General features: G+C 45.9%; 1 protein-coding gene and 1 non-coding gene across 2 annotated transcripts in view; both read right to left on the bottom strand.

The window, feature by feature from the left end:
• LOC124718709 (homeotic protein proboscipedia-like) overlaps nucleotides 1-26,380 on the bottom strand; it is a 626,981-nt gene that overhangs the window by 318,850 nt on the left and 281,751 nt on the right. The window lies entirely within an intron of this gene.
• On the bottom strand, nucleotides 14,257-14,331 carry Trnal-caa. Its single transcript has one exon. It is a non-coding gene; the product is annotated as a tRNA-Leu (tRNA).

The following is a 26,380-nucleotide window of genomic DNA, read 5'->3' as shown; positions in this document are numbered from 1 at the left end:
TGATCATTGCTTGTACAGCCCTCTCGCAGTGTCCGGAGCAAGTATGGTGGGTCTGACACACCGGTGTCAATGTGTTCTTTTTTCCATTTCCAGGAGTGTAGATCCTACTATGGACATTTTTGTCGGTTTCCTTCTGACGTTCAGATGCTCTGACATTTCAAAATGGCTCTGAGCACTATGGGACTTAACAGCTGTGGTCATCAGTCCCCTAGAACTTAGAACTACTTAAACCTAACTAACCTAAGGACATCACACACATCCATGCCCGAGACCGGATTCGAACCTGCGACCGTAGCGGTAGCACGGTTCCAGACTGAAGCGGCTAGATCCGCTCGGTCACAGCGGCCGGCTCTCTGACATTTCCTCGCGAATTAAAACTGCGTACTGGTCCCAGACTCGAACCCAAAAGTTTGTCTCATAGATTAAGCTACCTACACACGATTCGCGACCTGAACTCCCAACTTTATTTCCGCCACTATATCATCTCCTACTTAGCAAAATTCACAGTTCTCTTTCATATCTTGACGGACTCAGAGCGCCTAGAAGAAATTATGTCGCTGACAAATGGCGTAGCCACAGCATAGGGAATAGTTTCCAGGTCGAAATTTTGGCTATGTAGCGAGATGTGGGCTGCTTTAAAGTAGGGCCGGGAAAAAACTCATCGCTTAAAACCGATACCGGTATTATAGTTCCGAATAACCGCTATTTTTCGGTATTTATTTGGTCTCGGTTATAATAGTTTTTTAAATTTTTTAAAATTAATAACCGGGTAAAAAAAACTGGCATATCAATTTGCCACACCTTCAGAACTAAAATTTTTAGTTTTTTAATAAATTGTTTTTAAACGAGTAATGTATGTTGATAATATTTCCGTTTCATTGAAATGTTGGGCTATTATAAAACATAGGAACAGCGAACAGCGCAATTTTCATTACAACGCCGAACGTCAGAAACTAGGAATAATGTCATGACATAATGACTAGTGCAACACAAAATGTGTCTGCTGCGGTGTTGGTTAACCTGTTAGACGGTACGTGAGTACGTGCAATGAGCAAAACTTGTCTCCACCTGGTCTATACGACAGATTCTCGATATTATCCTCACACATCGGCTGTATTACAGGATGGCACCATCTCAATTTCGGAAATATTTTACGAAGTGTGGTAGCTTTGAAGTACTGTACTCCGTTTACTTTAAAAGATTAAAAACGGGGCGAGGTGTAACAAACCTGCGACTCGTGTAAGGAGAAAACATCCACACTGTTTCTTGGCGAAAACTGACTGATGTACCTCTAATAACTGATGTACCTCTGTTAACTTGGGATAATAAATTCTCCGTCTGAAAAGGTATCGGAAGGCCCAACGTTACCGACCGACCGACCGCCATGTCATCCTCAGCCGAAAGGTGTTATTGGATGCTTATATGGATGGGGCGCGCGGTTAGCACATAGCTCTCCAGGCCGTTGTCAGTTTCAGTGACCGGAGGCGCTGCTTGTCAACCAAGTAGTTGGACTCAAAGGGCTGAGTGTACTCCGTTTGCCAACAGCAGTCGGCAGAGTCGGACGGTCACCCATCCAAGTGCTAGCCAAAGCCCGAAAGCGCTTAACTTCGGTGGTCTGACTGGATCCGGTGTAAACCACAGCGGCACGACGGTTGGAAACTTAGGATAATAATTCAACCATTAATATTGTGGTTGCTTCAGAGTGAAGGATTGTTACCTTTCCAAAGTGTCAATGCAGGGAAGTCATCAACTTGTGAACTTCCGCCCTCGTTCTCGACGCACCCATTTCCTTGACCTTCGTTAGTGAGACAGTTCTGTCACAGCCTTGACCCCTTATTGTTCGAGATCTTCTGCTAAATCGCTTTGATCAGAATTTTTCAGTATTTATTCGAAATCTAGATTTCATACTGGAAATAACAGCAATTAAAAAACCGAAAACTCGGGTATTTCAGAAAACGGGTTTTGGACGGTTTTAACGGTCAGGTTAAACTGGAGACATAAAAAACCGGTATAACCGGAAACCGGTTATTTCAGAGATAACTGCCACAGCTACTTTGAAGCTTCCTGTCAGATGCGATCTTTGTGCTGGAGCAGGATTCAAACCCGGAACTTCTACCTTTACTCGTCACTCGTCCTCAGGTCTTCACTTTCGGCAGTACCTCAAGTCCTACTTTCCATTCTTCACAGTTAACTTTACCAGCATACCGTGCGCGACTAGCATCTACATCTGCACTTACATCTACATGAATACCCTGCAATTAATAATTAAGTCACTAGCAGACGGCTTATCGGAACACCTTCAAGCTATTTCTCTACTGTTCCATTCTCCAGCAGCGCGCGGAAGAATCGAACACTTAAATCTCTCCGTGCAAGATCTGGTTCCTCTTATTGCTCTGAACCGCCAAAGAAACTGATATAGGCATGCGTACTGAAATACAGAGGTATGTAAACAGGCAGAATACGGAGCTGCGGTCGGCATCGCCTATGTAAAATAAGTGTCTAGCGCATTTGTTAGATCGGTTACTTCTGCTACAACGGTGGGTTATCAAGATTTAAATGAGTGTTACAGTCGGAGTACGAGCGATGGGACACAGCGTCTCCGAGGCAGCGATGAAGTTGGGATTTTCCCGTACGACCATTTCGGAGTGTACCTTGAGTATCAGTATAACACAAATCTCCGACATCGCTGCGGCCGGAAAAAGATCGTGCAAGAACGCGACCAACGACGACTGAAGAGAATCGTTCAACGTGACGGAAGTGCAACCCTTCTGCAAATTGCTGCAGATTTGAGCTTTGGGCCAAGTGTCAGCGTGCAAACCATTCAAAGGAACATCATCGATATGAGCTTTCGGAGCCGAAGGTTCAGTCGTGTACCCTTCATGACTGCACGACATAAAGCTTTACGCCGCTCTTGGGCCCTTCAACACCGACATTCGACTGTCGCTAACTGGAAACTTGTTGCCTGCTCGGACGAGTCTCGTTTCAAACATTGTCGAGCGGATGGACGTGTACGGTTGTGGAGACAACCTCATGAATCCATGGACTCTGCGTGTCAGCGGGGGACTATTCGAGCTGGTGGAGGCTCTGTAATGGTGTGGGGCGTGTGCAGTTGGAGTGATATGGGACCCCTGATACGTCTAGATACGACTCTGGTATGTTACACGTATACCCGCAGCCATTCATTCCGGTGGGCAATTCCAGCAGGACAACACATCCAGAATTGCTAGAGAGTGGCTCTAGGAACACCATCCTGAGTTTAAAGACTTCCGCTCACCACCAAACTCCCCATACCTGAACATCACTGAATGTTTCTGGATGCCTTGCAACGTGCTGTTCAGAAATGTCCACCCCGTTGTACTACACTCATGCTCGTAAATTAGGATAATTGTAGAATGTGGTGCCACACAACGTGGCACTACACAAATCTGGCGCTAATAGCATAGGCATATAGGGGACACACATGACACAGATCTGTAAGTCCACGGTATTGGCGATAAGTTGAGCAAACCGACCGGAAACACATGTGCTACAAAACGCTACTGTTTCCTGCGCATGTACACCGACATCAGAATGGGATATGATCACCATGCACACGTGCACAGGCCGCACAATGGGTTGGCATACTCTGGATCAGGTGGTCGAGTAGGTGCTGGGGTATAGCCTCCCATTCTTGCACCAGTGCATGTCGGAGCTCCTGAAGGGTCGTAGGTGTTTGAAGACGTTCAGCGACACGTCGCTGGAGAGCATCCCAGACGTGCTCTATTGGGTTTAGGTCTGGAGAACAGGCAGGCCACTCCATTTGTAAGTAGGCTGTTTATGTTTTCTTATTGGCAACGTTACGTAGCGCTCTGGCTGTGCTGTGTGCAGTCTGTGGCGAATTTGCATTGTTGTCTGCCATTGTAGTGTTGGGCAGCGGCAGCTGGATGTGAACAGCGCGTAGCGTTGCGCAGTTGGAGGTGAGCCGCCAGCAGTGGTGGATGTGGGGAGAGAGATGGCGCAGTTTTGTAATTTGTCATGAACTGCTATATATATTATGACTATTAAGGTAAATACATTGTTTGTTCTCTATTAAAAACTTTCATTTGCTAACTATACCTATCAGTAGTTAGTGCCTTCAGTAGTTTGAATCTTTTATTTAGCTGGCAGTAGTGGCGCTCGCTGTATTGCAGTAGTTGGAGTAACGAAGATTTTTGGTGAGGTAAGTGATTTGTGAAAGGTATAGGTTAATGTTAGTCAGGGCCATTCTTTTGTAGGGATTTTTGAAAGTCAGATTGCGTAGCGCTAAAAAATATTGTGTGTCAGTTTAAGCACAGTCCTGTACAATTGTTCAAAGGGAACGTTTCACATTCGTCTGATATCTTCTGCTTCAAGGTACTCCTCCACGACGGCAGCTCGGTGGGGCCGTGCATTATCATCCATCAGGAGAAGGTGGGAGCCACTGCACCCTGAAAAGTCGGACATACTGGTGCAAAATGGTGTCCTGATACATCTGATCTGGTACAGTTCCTCTGTCAAAGACATGCAGGGGTGTACGTGCACCAATCACAATTCCACCCCACACCATCAAACCACGACCTCCATACAGGTCCCTTTAAAGGACATTAAGGGGTTTGTATCTGGTTCCTGGTTCATGCCAGATGAAAACCCTGCGAGAATCGCTGTTCAGACCGTACCTGCACTCGTCCGTGAACTTAACCTCGGACCAAAGTTCCAGTGATCATATACTGTGTTCTTGACGCCAGGCTTTACTGGCTCTCCTGTGACCAGGGATAAATGGAATGCACCTTGCAGGTCTCCGGGCGAATAAATCATGTCTGTTCAGTCGTCTGTAGACTGTGTGTCTGGAGACAACTGTTCCAGTGGATGCAGTAAGGTCCCGAGCAAGGCTACCTGCAGTACTCCGTGGCCGTCTGCGGGCACTGATGGTGAGATATTGGTTTTCTTGTGCTGTTGTACACTGTGGACGTCCCTGTCTGCTGGAATCGTTGCCATAATCTTGAGATCTTTGTGGCACACGGAGGGCCCGTGCTACGACCTGCTGTGTTTGACCAGCCTCCAGTCACCCTAGTATTCTGCCCCTCATAACGTAATCAGTATGTGTTCTTTGAGCCATTTTCAACACACAGTCAACATTAGCGCGTCTGAAAACGTCTCCACACTTACTCGCTGCACCGTACTCTGAGATGCACCGACACACCTCTGCTTATGTGGACTTCTGCCAACGCCACCGTGCGACGACCGCAGGTGAAATGCACCACATGGTAATACCCCGAAGTGATTTAAACGCTCACACCGTCCACCAGACCGTTATTTCACCATGTATCAGCATTATCCTTAATTTATGAGCATGAGTATATTACGGATTTATGGACAGCCCTGCAGGATTGATGGTATGAGATCCCTCCAGCACTACTTCAGACATTACTGGAGACCATGCTACGTCCTGTTGCGGCAGTTTTTCGTGCTCGTGGTTGCCCTACACGATATTAGTTAGGCAGGTGTAGGAGCTCTTCAGTGTATATCGATGTACCAGGCGATCAAAAAGTCAGTATAAATTTGAAAAGGGAATAGATCACGAAATAATGTAGGTAGAGAGGTACAAATTGACACACATGCTTGGAATGACATGGGGTTTTATTAGAACCAAAAAAATACAAAAGTTCAAAAAATGTCCGATAGATAGCGCTTCATCTGATCAGAATAGCAATAATTAGCATAACAAAGTAAGACAAAGTGAAACGTCCCCTTAGAAAAATTAATGAATTACTGTGCTGATAAACCTCTTAGATTATTTGATTTTCAAACAGGTGAGGAGAACTGAACGTACTCAGACATTTCGCTCTTTACCTATTCTAATCAACACTCAACTGACACACAATATTTTTAGCGCAACGCAATCTGACTTTCAATAATTCCTACAAAAGAATGGCCCTGACTAACATTAACCTATGCCTTTCACAAATCACTTACCTCACAAAAATCTTCGTTACTCAAACTACTGCAATACAGCGAGCGCCAATACTGCCAGCTAAATAAAAGATTCTAGCTACTGAAGTCACTAACTACTGATAGGCATAGTTAGCAAATGAAAGATTTTGATAAAGAACAAACAATGTATTTACCTCAATAAGGTTCAAAAGTCATAATATATATATCAGTTCATGATATCCAGTATTACGAATTTACTCTTTCTGATGGACACACGTCCAGATCGCGCGCTCTCAAAATTCTGCCATCTCTCTCCCCACATCCACCACTGCTGGCGGCTCACCTCCAACTGCGCAACGCTACGCGCTGTTCACGTCCAACTGCCCAACACTACAATAGCAAATATTCCAACAATGCAAACCAGCCACAGACTGCACACAGCACAGCTAGTGATTTTCATACAGATCGCTACGTGGTGTTACCAATATAAAAACCTAAACAGCCTACTTACAAAAACAAAGATGATGTTCTTTACAGGAAATGCTCAATATGTCCACCATCATTCCTCAACAATAGCTGTAGTCCAGGAATAATGTTGTGAACAGCACTGTAAAGCATGTCCGGAGTTATAGTGAGGCAATGGCGTCGGATGTTGTCTTTCAGCATCCCTAGAGATGTCGGTCGATCACGATACACTTGCGACTTCACGTAACCCCAAAGCCAATAATCGCACGGATTGAGGTCTGGGGACCTGGGAGGCGAAGCATGACGAAAGTGACGGCTGAGCACACGATCATCACCAAAGGACCCGCGCAAGAGATCTTTCACGCATCTAGCAATTTTTTTTTTTGCTCTGATAAAACCCCATGTCATTTCAAGCATGTGTGTCTATTTTTACCTGTCTATCTACATTATTCCTTGGTTTATTAAGTTTTCAAGTTTATACTGGCTCTTTGATCACAAGGTATTTGGAACATGTCCATATGTTATGAGCAGCCCTAGTTCTGGGTTCGAGGCTCCAGTGTCAATCCGCTAGAATGTTTCAGAACAGGGCACAGTGCGCCACGGAGAGGAGGATTCACTCTCGATTCAGACGCATTGTTTCGCGCGCCTAGGCTTCCTCAGACAGCCCCACTTGCTGGAGGAGACGTCAGCGTGGAAACTGGGCGCCGTCAGAAGCGGCGTCCTCCGCGCTGATAAATGATGCGCAGGCACCCTCCGCCAGGCACCGGCGCAGCCTTTGGGAGGCCCGGCTGGCGTCATCTGAATTTCTAATGCCCGGCCTTCCTTCCACTGCTCCGGGCGCTGAGTCATTCCTGCGCGGGCTGCTCAGCTCCGCAGCCGCCAACAGACTGCTCCAGCGGCCGGCCACCTACAACGGCGCGCTCATCCTGCCTCCAACCCCCGGCCGGCTCTTAATTTGTCATCGCGCGCGCAGTCAAAGGAGGCGACAGCGGGGCCACTACTGTTGGCCAGGTCCTTTTCTCCTGGCTATCTGTCCCAGACAGTACCGAGAAAAACAGCCCCCTGGCAGCAGCGGTACGTCTTTGATGTGGATCTGTCCCAAAACTAATAGGGGCGTCTATTAAAACTGAGCGTTTCTCGGCAGCAGAAATGTGTATTCCTGGTGTATGTCCGGTGGATATCGTGCTACGTTGGAACTGAGGCTGTTGGTAATTTAAAGTTAATCGTAGTAATCGAACAAAGACTGGAGTCCGCGTAGCAGCTGCGGGAGGAGCGTGGCGGCTTGCTAAGCGAAGGGGCCCGTGTTCGATTCCTGGCTGGGTCGGAGACATTCTTCGCTCGGGGACTGGGTGTTGTGATATCTTCACGTTCGTATTGTCGTAACTGACAAGAAAATGCTGTCCAATTCACTGTAGTATCCTCTCTCCGTCACTGAGATCGCTGAAAGGCCACGAAACAAAAGCCAATAAATTGAAATAAAAAAAAATTGACTCAGTTTGAAGAGATATGGAATCAAAATATTAAATTAAGTAGGCAAATAAAACAGAACTTAGTCCGTCCACCGTTCACAAGCTTTCTCGAAAAGTGATAAATGGTTGAATAGTACAGAAAGCACCCATATTCTCCTACTGACTTTAATTTTTTGAAACTCTTCTCAAAGATCGTGTAATTGGGTATCATTCGACTGTTTGGGCGTTACGAAAAGAGAGTACTAAACAATGAAAACTGAGATTGAAGAACTCTGTTTTTGTGCAATTTGTCTGTTGTCAAGTGCTATAAGCATATAAAGGAATATTGCGTAGACACAGGCAGCAGATCAGGTCTTACTGACCAGGGAATAGCAGTGACATATACATCGAATTATCACCCATCAGGAAATCCCACAGATCTTTACATACGGGAAATTGGAAGTTTATGCTGCACGTATTGTAGTACCATCATAGTTGATGAGGAGATATTATGGAAAGTATTGAGGATGTGATGAACACAGTACCTCATGTTGTAACTGAGTTTCCCAAACATGAGATTACGAAGGGAGGGATATCCTTGAGTTTTACAGAGGACAAATTGTTGTTTCCCCCTAGGGATGAGATGAGTTGGGATGAAAAGAAGACTAAGAGAATTTGTGGAAATGAGGTTAGAGGAGAGGTAGAGATGGCATGTTGAGAAGATAAGAAAGGTCGAGGTCAAGGTGGGAGGCTTGTGAAATCTTATGCGAAATCTAAGGAGACTAACAATGAGATATCAAAGTTTTTTATGTGTATTAGGGTCCGTTTGAGGTAGTGGGAATACCTCATCCAAATGCATATTATCTGGTGTATCCAAAGTCAACGAAGAAGGTTGGTTTAAAAAATATAGTAGTTTTGAAATCATATAGACCCAGAGTGTGAGACCTCAGGTGATTCACTACACCTTGGTGAATATGTGCCGTAGTGCGCACAGCGTCCCGAGCCATAGTAGTGCTATTTCTTCTTTAGTTTTCTGCACTGCTGCCTACTCTTTTACTATTCTTTATATCTATCAAAACAACTCTTCAACTTTCAACCTATCACTTTTCTAGTTTATTACTGTTACCATAATTTCCTTCCTCTTTTATTATTTCACAGAAGATGGAGACAAGTGTTTAATCTTCTAAAGCAAATGAAGCATTGTACGTAACCGCTACGTTACTTCATAAGCATATTTTCTGACTAGGGTTGGCACCATTCTGCAACAGAACGGATGTCCGGTGACGTGAGCGAGAAATTGTCATATAGACTAGGTCTTGCACACTGCACGGACATCCTTACCTTAAGCCACGACACAACGAAACAGGGACATTTTTGTCTCAGCAGTGCTATACCACTTGTTATGCCAAGTGTTTGTTGCCCATTTCTATTGCCACTGTTATTAAAATAGCACTAATCGCTTTTCCCTTTTCCTGTAATATCGCAATATTTCAAACAAATGCAAATTTTACGACTAAAAGTCATCCCTTTTTTTAAAAAAGTTTATTTGAAAACTAATAATTTCAGCACTACTGCTATGGCTAACTGATATTCCGGTTTCTTACTGCGTTATTGGTAAAAAATAAAAAAAAAATCACCTGTTATAACCGAGATCAATCAACTACTGGGAAGTACCGGTTATTCAGAACTAAAATACCGGTATCGGTTCTAACCTATCCTTTGTTCCCATCACTAGTTCCTGTCTGTAAGAAGGGTCAAAAACACGCTGAGCTGTAGACATACACCAATGAAGTCGACTTGTGGCGGTATTGTGGAAGAAATATACCACTGGCCATTAAAATTACTACACCAAGAAGAAATGCAGATGATAAACGGGTATTCACTGCACAAATATATTATACTAGAACTGACATGTGATTATACTTATACGCAATTTCTCAGGAGAAATTAGTACCCAGAACAACCACCTCTGGCCGTACGAGCGGCCTTGATAGGCCTCGGCATTGAGCCAAACAGAGCTTGGATGGCGTGTACAGGTACAGCTAACTGCCCATGCAGCTTCAACACGATACCACAGTTCATCAAGAGTAGTGACTGGCGTATTGTGACGAGCCAGTTGTTTGGCCACCATTGACCAGACGTTTTCAGTTGGTAAGAGATCTGGAGAATGTGCTGGCCAGGGCAGCAGTCGAACATTTTCTGTATCCAGAAAGGCCCGTACAGGACCTGCAACTTGCGGTCGTGCATTATCCTGCTGAAATGTAGGGTTACGCAGGGATGGAATGAAGGGTAGATCCAAGGGCCGTAACCCATCTGAATTGTAACGTCCACTGTTCAAAGTGCCGTCAATGCGAGCAAGAGGTGACCGAGTCATGTAACCAATGGCACCCCATACCATCACGCCGGGTGATAGGCCAGTATGGCGATGACGAATGTACGCTTCCAATGTGCGTTCACCGCGATGTCGCCAAACACGGATGCGACCATCACGATGCAGTAAAGAGAACCTGGATTCATGCGAAAAAATGACGTTTTGCCATTCGTGCACTCAGGTTCGTCGTTGAGTACACCATCGCAAGCTCTCCTGTCTGTGATGCAGCGTCAGGGGTAACCGCAGCCGTCTTCTCCGAGCTGATAGTCCATGCTGCTGCAAACGTCGTCGAACTGTTCGTGCAGATGGTTGTTGTCTTGCAAACGTCCCCATCTGTTGACTCAGGGATCGAGACGTATCTGCACGATCCGGTACAGCCATGCGGATATGATGTCTGTCATCCTCGACTGCTAGTGATACGAGGCCGTTGGGATCCAGCACGGCGTTCCGTATTACACTCGTAAACCCACCGATTCCATATTCTGCGAACAGTCATTGGATCTCGACCAACGCGAGCAGCAATGTCGCGATACGATAAACCGCAATCGCGATAGGCTACAATCCGATCTTTATCAAAGTCGGAAACGCGATGGTACGCATTTCTCCTCCTTACACGAGGCATCACAACAATGTTTCACCAGGCAACGCCGATCAACTGCTGTTTGTGTATGAGAAATCGGTCAGAAAATTTCCTCATGTCAGCACGTTGTAGGTGTCGCCACCGGCGCCAACCTTGTGTGAATGATCTTAAAAGCTAATTATTTGCATATCACAGCATCTTGTTCCTGTCGGTTACATTTCGCGTCTGTAGCACGTCATCTTCGTGGTGTAGCAATTTTAATGGCCAGTAGTGTAAATGATGATGATGTTTGGTTTGTGGGCCACTCAGGCGACCTACACATAACAAATACAACATGTTCCGCGCCCAATTTGTGTTTCTCACCGTAGCGTTGTTTCGTTGTGTGCTGTCACCAAAACTCAACTGTCAGTTATATTAAGATTTTAGACAAAAGAAGCAGCATTGTGGTTCTAGGCGCTTCAGTCTGGAACCGCGCGACCGCTACGGTCGCAGCTTCGAATCCTGCCTCGGGCATGGATGTGTCTTGTCCTTACGTTAGTTAGGTTTATGTAGTTCTACGTTCTAGGGGACTGATGACCTCAGATGTTAAGTCCCATAGTACTCAGAACCATTTGAAGCAGCATTACACTCACTCGTCTTGTATGATGAAAGATTTGTTTTACAACAATCATTAGACTTACACACTTCGAGTCACATACGGGACACACCAGACGCAACTTCGAGCTAGCACTCTCTGTTAAGCATCCCATACAAACGTCCGATGGCCACAGAGACTTAAACCGTGAAATGGGGAAGGGAGGTTACAACTTCCATACAGTACTGTGCTCAAGACGCTCATTCAGCAATTAGGACCTGTGTTTGGTGCTATTAGATTTCTTTTTGGGGTTGTGTATCGTAATCGTAAAAACGGAGCCCCTTATGATTACTTTGTTGTCCGCCTGTCTGCCTGTCCGTTTGTTCCCTTTCTTCTCAGGTGGTTTTATGGATTGAGAGCTATTGGCATAGGACGCACTGCAACAGAAACGATGTGTGCTGTGATGAATATTCCACGCCCACCTCGTAAAATCAACAAGTATGCAACATTTATTGGAGCTGCTGTGGAATCTGTTGCATGTGAGTCAATGAAGGATGCTGCAAACGAAGCTGTTGAAATAAATGGTGGTATGACTGACATACAAGTAGCTTTTGACGGCACTTGGCAGAAGTGTGGCTACAGTTTTAAGAATTGTGTTGCTACGGTGTCCAGTGTGGGTATTGGAAAGGTAATAGATTCCCAGATTTTAACCAAACATTGCTATAAGTGTAAATCAGGGAATGAAGAAGGGCATATCTGTAACAGAAATTATGAACGAACAAGTGGTGGTATGGAGGCCTCTGCAGCTATTAAAATTTTTAGTCGATCTGTGGGCAAAAGGGGAGTGTGTTTCACTAAGTTCTTAGGTGATGGAGACTCAAAACCATATAACAGTGTAGTAGCTGCTCAGCCGCATGGTGAGAAGATTATTACAAAACTGGAATGTGTTGGTCATGTCCAGAAAAGGATGGGCACCAGGTTGAGGAAGTTGAAACAAAGTTTGAGAGACAAGATACTTTCTGATGGTAAAACCATAAGAGGCAGGCTGACAGACAAAATGATTGATTTTAGATTAGAAATAATACTGAAGATTTGTTGAAAACGAAGCAGGCAGTGTGGGCTACCTTATTCCGCAAACTGTCAGCTGATGAAAAACCAGTACACCACCTTTGCCCTCCTGGACCGGAATCATGGCGCCGCAATGGCCCTGTACTCAAACACTTCATACAGCCATAAAAATTCAATCCCAGCAACAGTCATGGATATCACAAAACATAATAACAGTTTTGTGGCGGCGTTCGTAGCGACAAACAATTCGCTGTAGAAACGGCTTACGAAGTCACCGCCACACCTTTAATAGCGGGCCGACCGGTCCGCTGGAACAGTGAACAGAAAGATGAAAACCCAAACACTCTGATTAAATAAAAGTCGGTACTTATCTTTATTAACAAAGATACAGAAACACAGTAGTGAACTCCGTGTCTACAGAGATCTGTCTAGTTCGAGTCGGAGCGGCTAGGTCAGCGTCGGCTGACGACAAACAACAACTCTGCTGCGATGAACACACATCTGACTAGCAAGTACACAATTCGGTGGCGAGTATACAACTGAGCGGCGAATACAGAACTGTGTCTAGCGCTCGCGACTCCAGCGCTTAAGAAGCCAGAAGCCAGCGGTGGCGCGCGCAGACTTGCGGCGATTTGCTGTCTCGCTGGCGCTGCTTATGCGGACGGCGTCCGGACTTTGATGCTGCCAACCTTTTGGCAGCGGGCTCGGGTGGCATTACTGGCTAGGATATAACAAACAGAGACCTGGCAAATCCGGAATTACTGAAGAAGTATCTGCATGGTCAGGCTCAAAATGCCAATGAGTCGTTCAGCAAGCTGATATGGACTCGCTTACCAAAAAATGTTTTTCTTGGATAGAAGACACTAAAGTGGGAGGCCAGTGATGCTATTATAACTTTTAATGATGGCAACATTGGTTAGGTGAAAGTGCTGCAGCATATGGGAATTAATCCTGGAGCAAACTGCATCACAGAACTTGAACGGATGGACAAGGTTCGCATTGATAAAGCAGAGTATGCAGCACAGTTGACCACTGAGGAGTCCAGAAAGAAGAAAAACTTGGAATAAGATCGAGAGGATGATATACAGTATGGTGAAGGGTGTTTCTCAGTGACTAAAAAGAAAAAATTAAGCGTATATTAAGCGAGTTACAGTCTTTTGAAACTTTACAAGCCGTTCCTGAAAATTTACATCTTCTGTCGCAATTTTCCCCGAATCTCAGAAACCACTTCGACTAGAGTATTCAAATTTTAAGGGAATAGCAACATACGTATCCTGAGTCTACTGAACTAAAAGAAGAACGTAATGTTATGTATAATTAAAATTCCTTAGGATAACTTACAAAAAAATATACATAATTTTAGCAGTGTAAGCGGGTTCGTGTGGCCGAGCGATTCTAGGCGCTTCAGTCCGGAACCTCGCTGCTGCTACGGTCGCAGGTTCGAATCCTGCCTCGGGCATGGATGTGTGTGATGTCCTTAGGTGAGTTAGGTTTAAGTAGTGCTAAGTTCTAGGGGACTGATGACCTCAGATGTTAAGTCGCATAGTGCTCAGAGCCATCTGAACCATTTTTTTAACTGTGTAATTAAGAAATTGTATTTCCGAAAGCAGTGGCTGAAATGCAATTATTGTAGTTCAGTAGACTCAGAACACACAGTTTAATGTCTTGCAGAAGTTTCATGCCATGGCTACAGTGGTTCCTGAAATCAGGGAAGCCAAGTTACTAAATTTAACACTGTCGGGGTAGGGCGTTCCAACTACCCTTGTTAAACGACGGCTACGGATAATATCAACATCGAAACTTCGTGGCAGATTAAAACTGTGTGCCGGACCGAGACTCGAACTCGGGACCTTTGCCTTTTGCGGGCAAGTGCTCTACCAACTGAGCTACCCAAGCACGACTCACGCCCGGTCCTCACAGCCTGACTTCTGCCATATCTCGTCTCCTACCTTCCAAACTTTACAGAAGCTCTCCTGCGAACCTTGCAAAACTAGCACTCCTGAAAGAAAGGATACTGCGGAGACATGGCTTAGCCACAGCCTGGGGGATGTTTCCAGAATGAGATTTTCACTCTACAGCGGAGTGTGCGCTGATATGAAATTTCCTGTCAGATTAAAACTGTGTGCCGGACCGAGACTCGAACTCGGGACCTTTGCCTTTCGCAGGCAAGTGCTCTACCAACTCAGCTACCCAAGCACGACTCACGCCCCGTCCTCACAGCTTTACTTCTGCCAGTACCTCGTCTCCTACCCTCCAAACTTTGCAGAAGCTCTCCTGCGAACCTTGCAAAACTACACTCCTGAAAGAAAGGGTATTGCGGAGACATGGCATAGCCACAGCCTGGGGGATGTTTCCTGAATGGCATTTCCACTCTGCAGCATAGGAGACGAGATACCGGCAGAAGTAAAGCTGTGAGGACAGGGCGTGAGTCGTGCTTGGGTAGCTCAGTTGGTAGAGCACTTGCCCGCGAAAGGCAAAGGTCCCGAGTTCGAGTCTCTGCCCGGCACACAGTTTTAATCTATCAGGAAGTTTCATATCAGCGGACACTCATTCAAGATCAATACCTTCCGCCAATTTCAAGTTTATATCCTTAGCGATCACTGCTGGGCAATAATTAGTTGGTTGGTTGGTTTTGGGGAAGGAGACCAGACAGCGAGGTCATCGGTCTCATCGGATTAGGGAAGGAAGTCGGCCGTGCCCTTTCAAAGGAACCATCCCGGCATTTGCCTGGAGCGATTTAGGGAAATCACGGAAAACCTAAATCAGGATGGCCGAACGCGGGATTGAACCGTCGTCCTCCCGAATGCGAGTCCAGTGTCTAACAACTGCGCCACCTCGCTCGGTAATAATTAGTTAGTGAGTGGGTCAATCAGTGGGGACATGGCCTTTTATACCTAAAGAGTAAGTTTGTACGGAATATTCAGAGCGTACGTCCTCACACTCTTGTCCGGTTTTTTAGAAATGACGTTGTTCAAGGTGACCCGAAAACGCATTCCTCGGCTGCGAACCGTGTCCAGTGCCCCTGGACGTAACAGAAAGTGCTGTGTCGGAGAACGCTACGTTAGGAAGTCGGATGTCGCAGTTTAAGAGCGGTCGTGGCGACGTATCGCGTGATCCTGTGTCGTGGGGGCGACTCACAGGACAAATTGCAACGATAGTCGCTGGGACATGTGGAGATGGAGCCACGTGGGCGGCGATCCATCAGGGCCGGCCAGACCCTCCCCCACCCTCCCTGTGCTGTGCTGGCTCCTCTGTCCCTCCCTCCCTCCCTCTCACAACTCCCATCGGTCACCGCGCGCGATCGCCGGCATTTGTCAGGGCAGGCGACTACGGACCTGCCATGAATGTCGATATGGCCGTTACTTACAGGGGGGAAACGGAGTGCCGTAAGATCTTCCCGCGAGTAGCCTCGGCCGGCGAGTCGAGTCAGAGAGATATCGGCACGCTGATTGTGGAGACTGACCAGCATGTTACACAGTACACGAACTATTTTCAGTGCTTATGTGGTATTGTGAAGGTGGCAGGGGTAAAATACAGGGAGCGAAAGGCTATTTACAATTTGTACAGAAAGCAGATAGCAGTTATAAGAGTCGAGGGACATGAAAGGGAGGCAGGGGTTGGGAAGGGAGTGAGACAGGGTTGTAGCCTCTCCCCGATGCTATTCAATCTGTATATTGAGCAAGCAGTAAAGGAAACAAAAGAAAAGTTCGGAGTAGGTATTAATAGCCATGGAGAAGAAATAAAATCTTTGAGGTTCGCCGATGACATTGTAATTCTGTCAGAGACAGCAAAGGTCCTGGAAGAGCAGTTGAACGGAATGGACAGTGTCTTGAAAGGAGATGAACATCAACAAAAGCAAAACGAGGATAAATGTAGTCGAGTTAACTTGGGTGATGCTGAGGGAATTAGAATAGGGAATGAGACAAAGTAATAAAGGAGTTTTGCTATTTGTGGAGCAAAATAACTGATGATGGTCGAAGTAGAGAGGATATAAAATGTAGACTGGCAATGGCAAGGAAAGCGGTTCTGAAGAAGAGAAATTAGTTAACATCGAGTATAGATTTAAGTGTCAGGAAGTCGTTTCTGAAAGTATTTGTGTGGAGTGTAGTCATGTATAGAAGTGAAACATGGACGATAGATAGTTTACACAAGAAGAGAATAGATGCTTTCGAAATGTGGTGCTACAGAAGAATGCTGAAGATTAGATGGGTAGATCACATAACTAATGAGGAGGTATTGAATAGAATTGAGCAGAAGAGGAGTTTGTGGCACAACTTGACGAGAAGAAGGGACCGGTTGGTAGGACATCTTCTGAGGCATCAAGGGATCACCAGTTTAGTACTGGAGGGCAGCGTGGATGGTAAAAATCGTAGAGGGAGACCAAGAGGTGAATACACTAAGCAGATTCAGAAGGATGTAGGCTACAGTAGGTACTGGGAGATGAAGCAGCTTGCACAGGATAGAGTAGCATGGAGAGCTGCATCAAACCAGTCTCAGGATTGAAGACCACAACAACAACAAGAACAACAACATGTGGTATTACTGATTTGCAATATCTGTACCGTCGTTCATTCTCCACACTCTACTGCAGGGTAGGAAGCAAAGAGGTGGACTCTCCGAGTAGTGCAGCAGATCCACGTGGCATGGACTCAACAGTTGGCTGGAAGTCCCTGCATACCTACTGAGCGTTGCTGTCACTATAGCTCCTCGCTGTTGGGCCATATGGCGAGCGACACTCAGGCTTGGATCCTACAGCTGCGTGGGACGTCTACAGACGTTTCTTAGAGTATTTCCGGGTCCATCCATACCTGTTATTAGAAAAAATACAAGCATCGACAACATCCTTATTCCGACGCTTTACATAGCCCGCAAACATACCGCTTCTTACAAGACAAATTTTGCGCAAATACTGTGATGCTACAGTTCGGGAAGTTCTGACCAATAAAATAGGATTCCAGCGGTCCTTATTCCTCATGTTGTCCACGAATGGAGTAAGAATTTGTGGAAGGTGGAGGGAAGGACAGACGGTGGTTGAACCGTGGTGCGCCTTTTCTGCCACACCAGCTCTTTGGCAGGACTATCGGTTACCCAGCTGTATTACGATCTTTGCCCCCGTCGTGATCTGCAGGCGGGTATTCACGGTAGCACAGCTGGTTGCCGGACTCGCTACGAGGCGCTAGGACGTGCTTGAGGGTACGATGGAGAAAAACACGCGGGCTCGGGCAGCGGCGGCACAGAAGCTGTGACGTGCCGTCTGATGGGAAGTGACTCTTGGCGTGTAGGTGTTGTTTGGACGGCTGGTCTGCTGCTTCAGGCATTTAAGTTAAGTCACCTTTGCCCAGGGCAGCCTGGGGTCACTGCCCGTTTGATAAAAATGTAACCTATTTCATGTATTTTTTTTAAGTTTTAAATTTGATGAGAATGAATTGTAATTATAGTCACGTGTTGTGCTGACTGACTTTGTGGGTTCAAAACGAACCGATGCTTTTCGTAAATCACCTTCATATTGTAAATTTTATTAAAAAAATTGTGCCATTTCTTTAAACCAGCATCAGACTGTAATTTATTTGAAATCTCTGTGAGTCATCTCTTTAACTCTGTTGGTTATTGCTATCTGCTGTCTTTGAAATGCCCCCTTAGAAAAATGTATGAATTACTGTGCTAATAAACCCCTTACGGTATTTGATTTTCAAACAGCTGAGCAAAACTGAACGTACTCAGACATTTCTCTCTTTACTTCTGATCAACAATAAACTGACAAACAATATCCTTAGCGCAACGCAATCTGACTTCCAATAATCCCTACAAAAGAATGGCCCTGACTAACATTAACCTATACCTTTCACAAATCACTTACCTCACAAAAATCTTCGTTACTCAAACTACTGCAATACAGGGAGCGTCAATGAAAGATTTTGATAAAGAACAAACAATGTATTTATCTTAATAGTGTACAAAAGTACATATATATATATATATATATATATATATATATATATATATATATATATATATATATATATATCAGTTCATGATATCCAGTATTACAAATTTACTTTTTCTGGCGCACACACGTCCAGATCGTCCGCTCTAAAAGTCCTGCCATCTCTGTCCTCACATCCACCGCTGCTGGCGGCTCACCTCCAACTGCGCAACGCTACGCGCTGTTCACATTCAACTGCCCAACACTACACTAGCGAATATTCCAACAATGCCAACCAGCCACAGGCTGCACACAGCACAGTCAGCGATTTTCATACAGAGCGCTACGTGGTGTTACCAACATGAAAACCTAAACAGCCTACTTACATCTTGAATGAGAAACAAGATATCTGTAACATTTTATAAAAGATGGCCAAGTTGATTGTCTCTTTCCAGTTTGAATCAACAATGAATTTGGTAGTTGTTGTTTAAGGAGTGACATTACAGGGGCGTTGACCTTCCATCCTAAGTGTACCGCTCATCCCAACTTCCCAAATTACAGTGATGTACCATCTGCTACACACAGTACTGTGGCTTTCGTAGTTGATGTACGGTTGATGGAATGGCTTCGAAGAGTCTTCCGCAGGCAGAGGATATCGAAACCTCTGACGCATGACGCAGCTGGAGGACGCATCTGTGTTATTTATAGACAAAGCAACCCACGTGGCTCAACGCCACGCCTTTGAGTCCGGGCATCTAGCTGGCACCGTGCCGACCCGAGGACTCCATCCATTATCATCTGGATACAGGTGTGGATTAGAGATGGGTAGTTCGCGAACGAACGGGTGCAAAGGAACAGTTCACCAAGATGATCGAAAGGACCGAGGAACGAATTCCAAGGAACGATTGGTTCATAGTTCACTTCGATCGCGGCGCTCTACTTTAGTTTCCAGGAACGAGGAACGATCGGTTCGTAATTCACTTCGGTCGCGGCGCTCTACTTATAGTTCCCGGGAACGAGGAACGATCGGTTCACAGTTGACTTTGATCGCGGCGCTCTACTTATAGTTCCCAGGAACGAGGAACGATCGGTTCGTAGTTCACTTCGGTCGCGGCGGTCTACTTACAGTTCCCGGGAACGAGAAACGACCGGTTCATAGTTCACTAGTTCACCTCGGTCGCGGCGGTCACTTCGGCAGTTCTCGTTCCAGCCTCGGTCGCGTGCTCGTCCCAGTCTCGGTGTCCCTCGGCCGCACTCGTCGTTCTCCGCATGACCACCTGTATCAATTGCACTGCCGATTGCTCCTAGTTAGTTCAGTATCCAGTTGTTCGTTTCGTGCACTGCGCTCGCCCATTTTACATGTGTTCCAAACTGTTCTTCCACTTGTTCTGGCTATTCAGCGTCCACGACCGGTAATCAAAACCTATTTTATAGTTACGTAAATTGCGTAAAAATTACGTTGTATGTAATAGGTACGTCTTTTCAGGTAACAAAAGGGATATCAGCTCACTTCATTATATCGATGAACAGCAGAAGACATAAGAAGGCAAGTATTTTTTGTTATTCATATATTTTTTGGTTTCATCGACTTGATTTAGCAGCTAACTTTCAATAATTTGCTTAATTTTTAGTGTAAGAAAATTCATATAAAACGATTTTCGTGTATCTTTCATACATAAAACATTACATTTAGGAACGCTCTAATTATTTTTAAGTTTGGTTGTTTCCAATTTGCATTACCTGCTAGTTTGGTTTCTTTGAAAAAAAAAAAAAGTGGGTTGTGGGTCATTTTGACTCAGTAGGAAAAGCGGTGCCTCTCCGTTTGAAAAGACATAGATTGCCATAAAATCGTATTTACTTATTATCTCAAAAACGTTTGTACAGAAGCAGCTTTCAAACCAAACACTTTATTACTGTGAACTTTATTATTATTATTATTATGCTGCATTAACTTTAATAATGCAACATAAAAACCTAATTTTTACTAAGCGTGTGACGCAAGTATGAGAATATCACATTTTATTTTATGCTTCCATAAAGGTTCTACTTCACCTACGAACTCAGAGACAACGTGAAGTATATATAGGGTGTAAACGATTATTGTTTACAACGTTGCATAGCTATGTAGTGGAAGTCGAAACGAAGACTTTTATACAAGACATTTGTGGTCTATAAAGTTGGGAAAGAACCACCAACAGGTTTACAAGACTACATGAGCCATAGCCCTTGCGCGTCGCGTGAGATTTTCATGTTCTCTTCTCCAGCTCTCTACACATCGTCATCGATTGTTCCGCCATTGTTGCTTGCATTAGCTTGTTATTTCTTCACTGCCTAATTATTACATGTATGTCTGTTTGTTGTATCTGCTCGTAACGGGTAACACATCGTCCGTAATTGGCGAGCAGTCTGTACTCGGTCCGGTTTTCCGTACGCCACCCTATATTATTTCCCTGCCATCAGCCATACAAGGCTACGATTGACTAAACGAGAGGTTCTGCACAATCACAGAAATTACTTCTAAAAGTGTGTAAGAATTCTGTGATGAATAAAAACTCTATACTCCAGGTGGGAGGCAAGTGCCCCCTCTTAGCGCCCTCCATCCTTCAGTCACCTACACTACTAGTTTTCAGTTTTTCATAAGAACCATATACCAAGCACAAATGGACGGTGAACGAGTAAAAATGAACGGTTCCCAAAAAAGAACGAGTTTGCTCGTCTCTGGTGTGGATGTGGATGCGCCGGCTCACTCAGATTCTCACAAGACGCCGCCTGCAGGTGTGTATCTGCACTTCGGGACGCTGCTACTTCCGTAAAGCCGTGGTCACACGGGACGTGTTTCTCGTAGGTACACGCGTCAAGGCGTGGTCTACACCGTGGCTGACGCACGCTTCATCACACGTAACGTGCTCCTCGTCACCATTTGCTATTGCAGTGCTCTCCAGCGGCAGTTGTCGGCTAAGGCGCGCAAACGCTACTGTTCGACTGACAAAATGTAAGCGCGTAAAACTGCTGCGTTGTTCCCTAGTCATCTTGTTCTGTCGTATACGTAAATAAAATCTTCGGCATCCGTGAACGTCACACAAGACAGAAAGTTCCATCTCAAGTCAGCACGGGAGGACGACTGTTCAATCCCGTCTCCGGCCATCCTGATTTAGGTTTTCCGTGATTTCCCTAAATCGTTTCAGGCAAATGCCGGGATGGTTCCTTAGAAAGGGCACGGCCGATTTCTTTCCCAATCCTTCCCTAACCCGAGCTTGCGCTCCGTCTCTAATGACCTCGTTGTCGACGGGACGTTAAACACTAACCACCACCACCACCACCAAGTCAGCAAAAACATCCCTTTTTTAAAATTCCCTTACAAATAGCGCGATACAAATTTACAATCGTCTTCCAAATACGATAGCAATTATTTCATAAGTATCGCTTTTTAGTAAGGCCGTAAGATCGTTCTTGCTAGATCACTATTTCTGTTCAGCAGCAGAGCTTTTAGATGTGAAATACAAGACTCGAAGCAAGAGAGTTAAAATAATCTGCTGTTAAGTGGTTCGAGCTCTCTTGTAAATACAGCTAAAATATCATTTATTTACTGCAATAACAATGTTACATTTCCTGTATTGTATACACACACTTGTAAACAAATTGTGTAAAAGAGAATCCATATTATCTTTTGGATGAATAAAACAGGCAACTACACTTTACGTTGTAACTCCATACCTCTATTCACTAAATTATGCTTAATTTTAGAGACGCGCAACCGTGTTACAGTCTCATGAAGATTTGGTAATTGATATGCACTACTGGCCATTAAAATTGATACACCACAAAGACGACGTGCTACAGACGCGACATTTAACCGACAGGAAGAAGATGCTGTGATATGCAAATGATTTAGTTTTTCAGAGCATTCACACAAGGTTGGCGCCGGTGGCGACACCTACAACGTGCTGACATGAGGAAAGTTTCCAACCGATTTCTCATACACAAACAGCAGGTAACAGGCGTTGCCTGGTGAAACGTTGTTGTGATGCCTCGTGTAAGGAGGAGAAATGCGAACCTTCACGTTTCCGCCTTTGATAAAGGTCGGATTGCAGCCTATCCCGATTGCGGTTTATTGGATCGCGACATTGCAGCTCGCGTTGGTCGAGATCCAATGAGTGTTAGCAGAATATGGAATCGATGGGTTCAGAAGGGTAATACGGAACGCCATGCTGCATCCCAACGGCCTCGTATCACTAGCAGTCGAGATGACAGGCATCTTATCCGCATGGCTGTAACGGATCGTGCAGCCACGTCTCGATCCCTGAGTCAACAGATAGGGACATCCGCAAGACAACAACCATCTGCAAAAACAAATCGACGACGTTTTGTGCAGCATGAAGTATCAGCTCGGAGACCGTGGCTGCGGTTATCCTTCACGCTGAATCACAGACAGGAGCGCCTGCGATGGTGTACTCAACGACGAACCTGGCTGCACGAGTGGCAAAACGTCATTTTTTCGGATGAATCCAGCTGCTGTTTACAGCATCGTGATGGTCGCATCCGTGTTTGGCGTCATCGCGGTGAACGCACATTGCAAGCGTGTATGCGTCATCGCCATGCTGGCGTATCACCCGGCGTGATGGTATAGGGTGCTATTGGTTACACGTCTCGGTCACCTCTTGTTCGCACTGACAACGCTTTGAACAGTGGACGTTACATTTCAGACGTGTACGACCCGTGGCTCTACCCTTCATTCCATTCCTGCGAAACCTTACATTTCAGCAGGATAATGCACGACCGCATGTTGCAGGTCCTGTACGAGCCTTTCTGGATACAGAAAATGTTCGACTGCTGTCCTGGCCAGCACATTCTCCAGATCTCTCACCAAATGAAAACGTCTGGTGAATGGTGGCTGAGCAACAGGCTCGTCACAATACCCCAGTCTCTACTCCTGATGAACTGTGGTATCGTGTTGAAGCTGCATGGGCAGCTGTACCTGTACACGCCATCCAAGCTCTGACTCAATGCCTAGGCGTATCAAGGCCGTTATTACGGCCAGAGGTGGTTGTTCTGGGTACTGATTTCCCAGGATCTATGCACCCAAATTTAGTGAAAATGTAATGACATGTCAGTTCTAGTATAATATATTTCTGCAATGAATACCCGTTTATCATCTGCATTTCTTCTTGGTGTAGCTATTTTAATGGCCAGTAGTGTAGATAGGCGTGTCTGGATACTTTTGATCAGATTAGTGCAAGTGCAGAAGGTGATTTTCGTTGATTAGTGGTCTCTGTATATAAGGGAGTGGGATACGTGAGAGAATCTGGGGACAATGAGACTACTAGCGAGACTACAGCTGCTGACACGTTGCCGCTGCTTGTCGTACGGGGTAATAAATCACGCAGCGGCTGGTAGCCGGTAGCAGGTAGCAGCCAGGCGACACGTAACGAGCCCGACGAGGTGTGGAGCCGTGTACGTACGCGTCCTGGGAGCGGCGCGCGCCTTTTGTGCGGCCGCCTTTCTCAGGCTAATCCAACCACGCCCACAGATCTCGCCGGCCGAGCCGATCTGCCCAGTCACGCCGGGACGGGAGGAGACGAGCTGCCGTGCGGGTCCCAAGTACCCCGTCCACACCTGCTGGGCGACGTCGCCACCCCGGCGTAGCTCCGACGAGTCGCGTAACCCACACTCGCGGACGGTTTCTCATTTGGACACCGATACTTTGGAGATAACTATTGCACACAGCGAGAGAGGTGGCGTAGTGGTTAGCACACTGGACTCGCATTCGGGAGGACGACGGTTCAATCCCGCGTCCGGCCATCCTGATTTACGTTTTTCGACATTTCCCTAAATCGCTAGATGGCTCTTGTGGCCGAGCGGTTCTAGGTGCTCCAGTCTAGAACCGCGTGATTGCTACGGTCGCTGGTTCGAATCCTGCCTTGGGCATGGATGTGGTGTCCTTATGTTATGTTATGTTATGTTAACCGGGGACCTAGAAACGACGGAGAGGCTCCGTCCCCGCCGCAGCCGCAGTGGTCCGCAACCCCACGACGACTACCGCAGTCCACTTCACCCCTCCGCCGCCCCACACCGAACCCAGAGTTACTGTGCGGTTCGGCCCCCGGTGGACCCCCCAGGGAACGTCTCGCATCAGACGAGTGTAACCCCTCTGTTTGCGTGGTAGAGTAATGATGGTGTATGCGTACGTGGAGAACTTGTCTGCGCAGCAATCGCCGACATAGTGTAGCTGAGGCGGAATATGGGAAACCAGCCCGCATTTGCCGAGGCACATGGAAAACCGCCTAAAAACCATCCACAGATTGGCCGGCTCAACGGACCTCGACACAAATCCGCCGGGCGGTTTCGTGCCGGGGACCGGAGCTTCTTCCCGCCCGCAAAGCCGTGCGTTAGACCGCACGACCAAGTCCTTAGGTTAGTTACGTTTAAGTCGTTCTTGGGGGATTGATGACCTCAGATGTTAAGTTCCATAGTGCTCAGAGCCATCTGAACCATTTTGAACCTAAATCGCTTCCGGCAAATGCCGGGATGGTTCCTTTGAAAGGGCACGGCCGACTTCCTTCCCCATCCTTCCCTAATCCGTTGAGACCGATGACCTCGCAGTTTGGTCTCTTTTCCCAAATCAAACGAACTGCACACCACGTACTAAAGTATAGGATACCTCCTAACATCGTATCGCACCTCCTTTTGCCTAGTATAGTGTAGCAAATGGATGTGGCATCGACTCAAGAAATCCCCGGGAGAAACAGTGAGCCAAGGTTCCTATACAAACAAAAATCGCGTATGATCGTTGTGGTGTCACCGCCAGACACCACACTTGCTAGGTGGTAGCCTTTAAATCGGCTGCGGTCCGTTAGTATACGTCGGACCCGCGTGTCGCCACTGTCAGTGATTGCAGACAGAGCGCCGCCACACGGCAGGTCTAGAGAGACGTTCTAGCACTCGCCCCAGTTGTACAGCCGACTTTCCCAGAGATGGATCACTGACAACTACGCTCTCATTTGCCGAGACGATAGTTAGCATAGCCTTCAGCTACGTCATTTGCTACGACCTAGCAAGGCGCCATAGCATTTGATATTATTTTATATTGTGGTTATAACGCATTAACTGTCGGGAGCTTTAGTTACTTTTGAGAGTGGACGTGGTGAGTTGATGTTAGTCGAGAACGCCTTTAAGCTGGCAAAGACGCAATTATCAACACCTCACTGATTTTGAATGATAAGGTGTCATACGACTACGAGAAGCTGGATGTTCCTTCTGTGATACTGCAGATGGACTTGGCAGGAATGTAGTCGCAGTACATGATTGCTGGCTGCGGTGGTCACGTGACCATCGTGTGCGGCTTATGGCGCATCGTACCGCATCTGAGCACCTGTTGGCACCACGTGACGCAATGAACGAGCTACAGGTTGCACAGCATAATTATGCAAGTACACTCAGTGGTATATGTGGACGCTATCAGCAAAATATGTTGCTAACAGAGGTGATAGTAAAGAAATAGTCATTTCAACCCTGATGTTAAAATTTTACTGCATGAACACTGAAAATGTATTAAGGGGCTCCAGAAAGGCTCAAAATCATGAAAAGTTCAATTTTTACTTTTTTGCGTTTTCTGGATCTGCAGACTATTACCTTTTAATAGATATATAATTTATTCAATTCCGAAGACTACAACTATTTTTAAATTTTTTTTGAAATGTGTTCTACATGGGCGTGACCCACCGTGGCGCTGTTAAACTGCTGTCAAATGGTGTTATTATTAACGTCCGTGTTCATCAGGTGCATTTTAGTGATGTGACAAAGTATGTGTTGTGGCTAACCTGTGATGGTTCAATATATATCGCTGGTGTGATTGTCGATTGTTTCATGTTTATTTACTCTGTCGTTATCTCGAAAATATTCGTAATTAATTTTGTTTCTTGAGTCTCTGTTTTGTTGAAGTATAATAATGAGTAAAAGTAAAGTTATTAGAAATCCTCTGCAGGCTTTTAAGAAAAGGAGAAATGTTGGAAAGCCAAAGGTATGT

Source organism: Schistocerca piceifrons, chromosome 10, assembly GCF_021461385.2.
Source record: "Schistocerca piceifrons isolate TAMUIC-IGC-003096 chromosome 10, iqSchPice1.1, whole genome shotgun sequence".
Lineage (NCBI taxonomy): Eukaryota > Metazoa > Arthropoda > Insecta > Orthoptera > Acrididae > Schistocerca > Schistocerca piceifrons.
Note: the sequence above shows the minus strand (reverse complement) of the source record. Positions and strands in the feature narration are given on the sequence as shown.